Below are 10,997 nucleotides of genomic sequence, written 5' to 3' on the forward strand. Positions count from 1 at the left end.
CATACTAAGAGTAGACCGGCTAAACAAAAAAGGAAGTGGTGTAGCTATAATATTTAAACAGCATCTAAACATCCAGATCTTAAAATCATCAGCTCCACAAATAGGCAATGAAGAAATAATATATACCAACCTCAAATTTAACCAAAACAAAACCATCAACATAATTGGATGCTGCTTCCCACCTGGCCAAAACATCCCTCCCCTAGAAAACCTCCTCAGCTGGTCTATCCACCATCTCCCCCAAGAAACTATCATCTTAGGTGATTTCAATATTGACTGGCAATCCTGTTCTGTCAACAATCCAACCCATCATGTACACCTTCATGGCTTCACTCAACTAGTCCAGTCACCAACCAGGATAAATAAAAACTCCACCAAGCACACTACTCTGGATTGGATACTAGTCAGTAAGAGCCCCCAGTCATATATAACAGGCTGCTTATCAGATAGCCTCAGTGATCACTCCCCAACATTCCTACTCAAAAAATACCTATACCAAGCTAAACTTGTCATCTACCATCAAATACGTAAAAAACTAAACTTTAACCCACTCACATTCCTCTCATCCCTCAAAGAATGTAACTGGCATCCTCTAAAGTACCTCAGTCTAGATGATGCAGTTGAATTTTTTAATACTACCTTCCTGAACATCCTTAATTACCATGCCCCCATAAGATTCTCCAGAACCAAAGCTCAACCCTCTCCATGGCTACAGAAAACCACCAAGTCAGAAATTAAAAACAGGGATAAAGCCTGGGAGCACTGGCGCAAAACAAAAACCCCCTCAGCTAGACAGAAATTCCTAGAACTATGCAATAGAGTCAAAAAGCTAATAAAACAGGACAAATCCCAATACTACCAGTCTGCCCTAGACTCCTCACAACACAGCCCCCAAACAATTCTGGTCCTCCATAAACTCCATCCTCCACCCAGGTAAAGTCAGTACCCCTCCTCCTAACATCCCTCACTCCTCAGAAAATATTGCTACCTCATTCAACACACACTTCACCCAAACCATACTATCACTAGCTAAACAACACAACCCCCCTCCCCTCCAACCCACACCTTCAACTAGTAATATCCCCACTGCCTCCTCTTTTTCTCCTGTACCTACCTCCAACATAAAAAAACTCTTAACTAAACTTAAACCCACCAAATTAGCAGCAGACAGCCTCCCAAGTGAATACCTACAAATCACAGCTGATGCTCTGACCTACCCAGTATCCATCTTGATTAACCGATCTCTGTCAGAAAGTTACGTTCCCACACTGTGGAAAGTATCACATATAATTCCCCTCCACAAAGGCGGACCCTCCACAGAACTAACCAATTACTGCCCCATAGCTATTCTCTCTCCACTCTCCAAAATACTAGAGAGATGCATACACTCTCAGGTCTCAGACTACCTCCTTACTAACAACCTCCTTTCCAGTACTCAGCATGGTTTCCGACCAAACCATAGCACTACCACTGCCTTACTCTCCTTTACTAACACTATCCTTCAGCATAAAAACAATGGCTATCTCTCCTCTGCTACTTTCCTAGACCTATCTAAAGCATTTGACATGGTCCCACACAAACAACTTATCTCTGTCCTCAATAACCTATAGGTTCATAGGTTCATAGGTTTGTACTAGGCTATCTGCCCTAGGGCATTTATAAGCCTAGCCAGAGTGTGTGTGGCTTTCACCACCCCTTAGGATGAAAATACTACACCCTTTTAGGGTTTAGTTTACTGTGCCTCTGTCTAGTAGTGACACAGAGATGACCCCCGGGGTAAACCTATGATCTCCCATCCACTTGTCAAGATTTCTCTTGAATAGAGTTAGTGAGGGGCTCTGCCTAACATGGATTGGGATTCTGTTCCAGAGTGTAGGGAGCCTCTGGGTTATGAATCTGTCCCTCCAGCATGTCCTATTTATTTCTGTGTTGAGGTTTAAGTCTCTTGCTCTCATGGCTCTGATGGATTTGGATTTTCTGAGGTGGAGCATGTCCATTAATTCCGAATTGGACATGGCCTTGTACGTCAGGCACAGATCACCTCTGAGTAGGCGGTATGTGACTGAATAGAGCTGGAGTTTTTTCAGTCGGGCAGCATATGACATATGTTTAAGACCATTTATCCTCTTGGTGAGGAACTTTTGGGGTCTTTCCAACTGCTGCAGGTGTCGGGTAAGATACATCCCAAATGGGGCATTGTACTCAATCATTGGCCTGATAAGAGAAGAGTACAGGGGCACAATGACCTCTCTTGATCTAGATGTGAAACCCTTCATGATAAGGTGGGCAATATAGAAGGTCTTTCTAACCACTTTGGCAATGTGAGTGTCAAATGAGAGGTTACTGTCAACCTGGGTCCCTAGGTCCCTGATTACCTCTTCTGTACTTAATGGATTACCACCTATGTGGTAATTTGTGGGTACCTTGTTTTTCCCAAAGGGTATGACTATACATTTTTTGGCGTTCAGCTTAAGGCCATGACTCTGGCACCAATTATCCGTTTCTATGAGGCCTCTCTGAAGGATGTTTGTGTCCGCTGGAGTATCAATTATGGCGCCCAGTTTGCAGTCATCTGCGAACTTTGTCAGCCACAATCCTCCTATGTTTGCCTGTACCTCGGAAAAATAAATGCCGAACAAGAGGGGTCCCAGGACTGAGCCCTGCGGGACACCGCTTATGACTGGCTTAGAGTCGGACATAGCTCCAGAAACTCTGACCCTGTGGGTTCTGTCCTTAAGCCAGTATGCAACCCATTTTGTGACATATGGGTTTACATTTAAGCTGGTGAGTTTGTCTATGATGCCTGAGTGGGGTATTGTGTCAAAGGCTTTTGCAAGGTCAAGGTAGGCTGTGTGAACTGCCTTACCCTCATCAATGGCCTTAGTGACTGTTTCAAAAAAGTTGACCAAGATCAAAAGGCAGGATCTGCCCTTGACAAAGCCAAATTGGGTAGGATCCAATGTCTGTAGGTCCCCAATGTCTTCTCACAATCGGTCACCAACTGGTTTCAGAGTTACCTGTCTGACCGCCAACAATCCATTGTATGGCAGAATGACATATCTCCCCAACTATCTGTCTCCATAGGGGTTCCCCAAGGATCCATCCTTGGACCCCTACTCTTCTCTGTTTACACCAATAATCTAGCCTCTGCCACCAAACATGGCACACTCATACAATACACAGATGACTCGACCATCATATGCTCAGCCTAGTCCCTACCAAAACTGCAAAAAGTCACACAGGAAGCCTTTTCCTCTGTTGAAACATGGTTATCCGATGCCCGATTAATACTCAACCCAAACAAAACTAAACTACTCATCTTCCAACCCACCAAACATACTCAAAACAACTCTCACTTTAACATCACGGCAAAAGACAACACCACTATACACCCAACTGAACACACCAAATTGCTAGGAGTGGAAATAGACAATAAACTAAAATTTTACATTCACATACCCCTGATTATTAAAAAGTCCACAAAAAACTAGGAGCATTATACAGAAATAAGCAATTTCTCACCAAAGCAGCAAAGATTTCAATAGCAAATTCCCACCTTATCTCCACCCTACTTTATGCCTCTCCAATATATACCAACTTAAGGCAATGTGATCTAAACAAGCTAGAGACCTGCTACAACAAAATCACCAAATTTGCCACAGGGGCATCCTACCGTAGTCACCACTGTCTCTCACTTGCTGAACTGGGCTGGCTTGAACTCCCTCACCTCCTTCAGTGGTATCAACTCTCACTCACCCACAAACTAGTAAACCATCCACTAAATGTCCCATCCCTCCAGAATCTACTCCAACCCTATCGCACCACCAGACCACTAAGATCCAGCAACAAAAATCACTAAAGCCAATAACTCTGCTGGTGAAGCACTATTCTCTTGCACCATAGCCAAATTATGGAACTCACTCCCACCCACAATTACCTCCATACCATCATGCACCCACTTCAAAACTTTACTAAAAGCGCAACTAAGAACATGCTGGCTATGCCCTTGCAACTCCCACTCTAATATCATCCACCCCATCCAACCACTACCTTTCTTTCCACTCCACTAACTACCTTGATTATAGCAAGCTCAGATGCTCATAAGCCAGTACTTATTATACAGCACAAACTTCTTCTTCTTGTAACATTTGTTAATGTCTGGTATGCACTTCACAGATAAAGATTCTGGTTGTCTACTGATGTACTATGTTCTTCATCTGTAAATATGTTGTAAGTAATTGCTATGTAAATTGTTAATCACTATGTAATCCAATGCAAATACTGTCTGTTTATTTTAACTGTGGAGCTTTTCTCCCCGGGCCTCTGCTGAAAATGGACCTATGTCCAGTCGGACACTCCCGGTCAACAAATTTAAATAAATAAATAAATAAATAAATAAAGGATGATCTTTATTTTTATGGTATTAATTTAAGTTTTATTCATATTTTTGGTGTGCAATGAAGTGTTTCTTTTGATAGGCTAATTTTACAATTTAACTGTGTTTTAGTTAATTTGAACTTATTTAGTTTTGTTATTTTAAAATCAGGTCCATTTTACTGGTAATACGGTTTCCAATCTGCTGATCACAACTGTGATTTTTTTTTTATTTCTATTACTTTCTTTTAAATTTTTTATTCCATTTTTTTAATTTGATTTCTAGAATTTTAATTTGGATGGGGGAAACATCCTTTAGTGGATCTCTCATGTATATTTTGATGTATAGATGTATGAATTTTATTTTTTTCAAGATGGGTGTAGAATGATTGGTTACATTGTCTGAATTGTCGATGGTCCACATAGGATGTAATAAATGATTGATGATATGTTTAGGACCTGGACAAATAAAACTATCTGTATCCTTTACCCTGTTACATACATTTATCACACTCCACTAACAGGAGTTGTTTTTAGAAGAAATATGTCTGCATAGGATTTGTGCTGCTTTAATGAAATGCAGTTTTAACAAAACTCATGATCTTTCATTAAAGTATTTTTCTTGTGTTGTAGTGACTCTAGAAAGTGTTCTTAATGAATACTGCATTTCCCAAGCTTCCATGTGGGGAGTTATGCATCTCGTATATTCCCTTACCTAATTTTGATCACCTCCTGGTTGGCACCAACATTAAAGAAAGAGAACAGTACAGTAATTATAATGAACATTCTAATTTTCCAATAAAATATACAATATTTTTATTAAAAGACCTATATTCCCTTAATCTATCTATCTTTTTATCTCTCTCTATATGTATATATACTGACATTTTTGTGTAACAAGTCAAATATAATATTTTTAGTAAGTGAAGGGAAACTGATTTACCTGGAGAAAACCCAACAGAAAGTGGGAGAACATACAAACTCTACAAATGGGATTGAACTACAGACCTTGGAGCTTATGACATAGATATTTCATCTGAACAACAGTGACAGCCATACCTGGACCCTAAGTATGCATTTATATATCCAAGATGTTAAGTTCACATGGTATTTGGATAACAGAGAGGTTCATGGAGAGATAACTCAAGAAAGCCTTCAATAAATTCTGTTTTTGTGGAAGAATGTTGAACATTTTAGATTGTTTTTTTCTGTACTAGATATTAGGTTAGGGGAACTATAGCCAGATGCCTACTGGGGAATTATTTCATATCATAGCACTACCACAACACCATACTGATACAATACAAGTCCACATCCCTATCTGTCATCTCTGAGTTAGAAGAATACAGACAAAGAACTATGTACTTGCTGTATCCTTGGTGGAGCATTGCTACCTGTCCTAATGCTGGCACAGATTCAGTGGGAACACAAGGGTACTTTGGAGCCAATGCCTTATGCCCAATTTAAGCACTGATTACATTTTTGTTCATCAAGATAGTCTAGTTTGGTAAAAGGTCATTTGCAGTGGAGTTCCACAAAGCAAAGCTTAAAATGTTATACAGAATCTATATGGCAAACAAGACAAAAGCTTCCAAAATGTTTTAACATAAATTGATAGATGACCCTGTAAATAATGCAAGTTGTGTACAGTACTCTTAGAAGCTTGTTACAGCACATATTAGCTGTTGGAAAAAAAAAAACAGGTATAGAAGACAAAATGTTTATTTAAGAAAATAAGCATCATAATAAAATATGTATGTTTAACAATTGAAGACATAATGGTGACAATCAAACTATATGGTTAATTACTATATAACAAGTGAATTTTGAATGGCCAGATGAAGGTGTAGGTTCAATAAAAATGTGTAGTCTTTACATAAAAAAAAAAATCAGGATTGCAGGTGACTATGCAACTCAAACGTTTTTGTTAATTAAACCATATAATTATTTTTAGTGTGGTCTTATCTTCCAGTCTGAATAGGAATTATTAGTTACTTGCTGGTTCATCATTCCTGATGTGGTATCCAGGTCAGCTTGTTGATTTTTCTCACTGCTCACTGTAGTTCATAACAGTTGCTATACCTTCACCAATGCTCTCTGAACTTGTGGTACTTTATTGTGGCATTACTGAGTTTCTAGATAAAATCATAGTACTTCTCCATTATTATTACAGTAATTGGCTCAGGACTGTATACCAGATTCTGGAAACCATTACAATGCAAATAGTGCTTATACCATCTGTTGACTGACTGTAAGCACTAGACAACCTGATGCACTCTACTAACTGCCTCATGTTTACTGATATCCACTTTCCCCTACCCAAAATTGAATCTACTTATGAGATGTGTAAAAACTTACTAAAGTTGGAGGACAGGATCTTATTTAAACATATTATCAGCACCCACAAGTTTGTCACTACTGACATCCACCTCAAACCAATATGGCACTCATCAAGAAAAAAAATTCCTATATGCCGAGGTTCTCAAGAAATTTCTCCCTAAACCATAATGGCCTCTGAGATGTAAGATGGGACAACAAGCCCCTTAGGCATTATACTTATGCATCTTGGTCATCATATAGCACTAACATTGAAATATGGGATTACTCAGCTAGCAGAACCAAAGCTCTTAAGGCTGTCTGGACATGTCACTATGCATGGCAATGTCACAGTCATAGGTGTCTACATAGTGAAAAACATGGATGCATCACTCACCAAGCTGAGCAAAGAAAGGGTGATGTGACCTGCATTTTCAGTGCCAGGATTCATTCAAAAGGTCACAAGAGCATTCAAATTCCTTCACTTAAGGTGCACGTTTGATAACATTGTTGTGCAGAGGTGCAGCTGCTTCATCTAGTGCTCAGAGCCATTTTTCAATTTGGTTCCCTTCACCATTACTAAAAAGCAAAAAAAAAATGTCTGTGATCTGAAATGCAGGAGCCAGTCTGCCAACCAGGCCATGTTTCTGCATCCCCTCCTACCCTTCCAAAGCTGAGGAACATACCTATTTCTACAGCAGGTTCTATTTACATCATAGGCAGAATTTAAGTCATTAGAGTGGGTAATTCTGGTTCTGTTTGTCTTGCAGATATGCAGGAGATCCATCAGAGTGGGGTCTGTTGTCAATATGACAGTTACTGGGGTGGCTGACATCCCAAATTATACTATTACCCATATCTTGACAGTTATAGTCCATGGCTCTGACAACAGTTATTTGCCTGTGTCAGCCCTTCTTTGGAGAGCATTAGTGTCACTGGAGGATTCTATGGCAGTTCCTAATTTGCAATCATCTGCAGATGTCCTGAAGGACAATTTCTTCATTCATCACCCACCTCTGCAACACTGTACTCATATGTGATAACCCAAACCCTACCCCAGCTCCTACCCACAGCTTTATATGTTAGTTTACTAATACACTTTCCCTGAGAGTGCCACTAAACAAAACACACACAAACACATACACGCTCTCTTCACACATAATACTAGAACCGAAGCACAGCACAAAATCTATCCACTTCCCTAGCCATTATTCTAACCTTAACCTATGAACACTCACCCATACACTATTACCCCAGTGCCAAAACTTTCAGCATATCTGAAAGCTTCAGCATTTATACTCAGTCCCATTTACTATGTTCCAAATTCCCAACTCCAAACCATGACTAATCGTAGATCTCCTCACTAAAAGCAACATGTTTTGTTTCATCCTGCTCTCAACTAGGAGTAGATTTAACAACTTCTGACAAATGATATGTCTGTTGGCAAAGTATGCATTCAGTAAAGTACATGGTAACTATATCCATCCATCCGTCCAAACATCTACCTACAACCTCTTTTTCCCATTTTTTTAACATTGGGTTAGAGTGTCACATAAATAGTGACAATCATTTTGAGTCAATGTTCACACCACTGGTTGGCTAGCCCTGTTGCAGATATACTTCCATGCAACACATAAACTCACACCTATGTTGGATTTAGAGTGTTCAATTTACCTTCTTCATGTCTTTGGCATGTGGGTGGAAACCAGAGAACCAAGAGAAAAAAAAAAAAAAAATATATATATATATATATATATATATATATATATATATATATATATATATATATATATATATCATCTATATATAGAGGTCTTGCATTGACAATCTGCAGGTAGGGGAATATTCCCTTTTCCTGGGGATTATGAGTAAGTATATCTAATAAGCATGGGGTGTTGGAGCTTTCCTGCCCACAAAACACTTGCTCTTTATTTTATGTGTTTAGCGGTTAAACCTCAGAGCATGCACAGTAGATTGCTAATATTCTGTTGATGACAGTTTTCTGTTGACATTTTGGATGCCATTATTTCATTCATTCAATGCACACACACACACACACACACACACACACACATATATATATATATATATATACATATATATATATATATAGCTAGAGAGAGAGAGATATGTATATGGAGGGTCTATATTAGAACGCCGAAAGTTCAAGATTTCAAGTGTTCTAATATTGACCCGTTTTCAGTGAACGTGGAAAATATCGAAGAAACAGAAAACCAAATTTTTTCCTAGGGAAAGAATTTGGTTGTCCGTTTCTGTTGCTTTGGTATTTTCAGCGCTGTGGTGGAAAGTTACCAGTCAGGTTGAGATAAGTGTGCGATTGTGTGGACGTGAGGGTTAGGGCGGGGTAGGTGAGTTAGGGTTAGGGCACGGGTAAGGTGACTGTGCGATAGTGACGGACCTTAGGTTTAGGGTTTGGGTTAAGGTAAGTGGATAGTTAGTGGTGTATATATAGTTTAGTGTAGGGTTAGGTGTAAGAGTTTAGGTGTATGTGTGTGGATTGCTGTTTGTTTGGTGTGCTTGTGTTGTGTGTATGTATTTTGGAACAGCAAATTTTTTCCCTCAGAAAAAATTCACTGTTCTGTATGTTTGATGTTTTAAATTTTTGATTAATAGGGTTCAATATTAGAACACTCGAAATTTTGAAAGTTTGGTGTTCTAATATAGACCCTATATGGAGAGAGAGAGAGCATAGGTGTGTGTGTGTGTGTGTATGTGTGTGTGTGTGTGTGTGTGTGTGTGTGTGTGTGTGTGTGTGTGTGTGTGTGTGCGTGCGTGCGTGTGCGTGCGTGTGTGTGTGTGTGTGTGTGTGTGTGTGTGTGTGTGTGTGTGTGTGTGTGTGTGTGTGTATGTGCCATTCATTTTATCAAGTCAGCTTTCATCAGGTCTTAGTTTGTTGCAAAATATGTAGCAAGACCAAATTCATCAAACTCAGTTCACCAAGTCCTAGTATTGAGAAGAGAGCACTTATCCCCCACCAATGTAAGAAAATGTGCTTAAAAGACAGTTTCAGTAACATGTGGCTTAAAACCATTGAATTTCATATGCATTTGCATCTCTTATGCTGATTCTTCATAGAGGAGATATATGATGTGTAGAGCTTTCCCATCACATTTTTATTTTCCTTATTTTGCTATGATGTATGGTAGTTAGTAAAGGTATATGATGTATACTGCTTTTCCCCCCACAGTAAGTCTTGCATTATTCTAATTTATCTACTTTGCTTTGATCTGTCAGCATTTTTTATATAAGTTTGTTGCCTGAACTATGAAAGAAAGACTTCTGGGGAGTTATAATGCCCTTTAGTTCCTGAAGTATGGCAAAGGCAACAGCAGCCCTACAGCAGAGTCTAGAATAAAAGAGAGAAGCTTGAGAAAGCCTGGGAGGCCGGGGGAAAGGAAAGACTGACTTTACTTTTTACTTTTTTATATTTTTTTTTTTAGCTGTGCTGTTTTCAATGTTAAGTTTTTTTTACTTTTTTACTCAACGCTTTGGTTTGCATCCTGGTTGATCGATTCCTACCAGTGGGTGTTGGTGTTTTGTTTTTTTTTGTTTTGTGAGTCAGTAAAATAACTACATAAGAGGAGACTTACAGATGCACCACTTGAGAGGATAGCACTGGTTATAGTGGGGTCTGTAGTTAAGTGATCTATGGGGGTACCCCCACAATCTAATAGTAGTAGATTATCCAGCACACCGCATACAAAGACTGTACCCTCTACCACATGACAGTGAAAGTCATAACTAATGAACTAGTTTGCCTGTTTTCATGACTAGGAATACCCAAAGAAAACTGGCCAATTAAGGAATTCTGTTTGTGTCCCATGTTATGAGGGGACTTTTGTCAACTCTTTAAAATTAAACAGATTAAAACATTTGCCTACTATCCACAGAAGGAAAGGCTGTTGTAGTGATTTAATAAAGCCTTAAAAACATATAGATTATACCATAGACAATAACAGAAGAACTGGATCACCTTGTTTCCACACTTAATGTTTGTCATTAGAGAGGTACTCTAATCATACAGAGGATTTAGCCTTTTGAAACTTCTCCATGGGACACCTTCAACATAGTTTAGGCAAATACATGTTTACATGACATTACTCCAGTCAATGAGGCATAAGTGCAGGAAAACACTCCTTTTAAAATATTCTTGAACATGGCTCTGAAATGTAGGAGAGCTTGGCAGCCATACTGTCAGTTACAGGGAAACATACGGAGCATGCTTAAAAGATAAAAGACAAGCTATTTTAAAACTGCATTGAAGTCTTTGGTACTTAATGAAGAAT

General features: G+C 39.1%; 1 protein-coding gene across 1 annotated transcript in view; it reads left to right on the plus strand.

Moving 5' to 3' along the window:
• LOC122803911 (extracellular calcium-sensing receptor-like) overlaps nt 1–10,997 on the plus strand; it is a 663,008-nt gene that overhangs the window by 165,561 nt on the left and 486,450 nt on the right. The window lies entirely within an intron of this gene.

This window comes from Protopterus annectens, chromosome 6.part0 (assembly GCF_019279795.1).
Source record: "Protopterus annectens isolate FY-2018-M chromosome 6.part0, PAN1.0, whole genome shotgun sequence".
Lineage (NCBI taxonomy): Eukaryota > Metazoa > Chordata > Ceratodontiformes > Protopteridae > Protopterus > Protopterus annectens.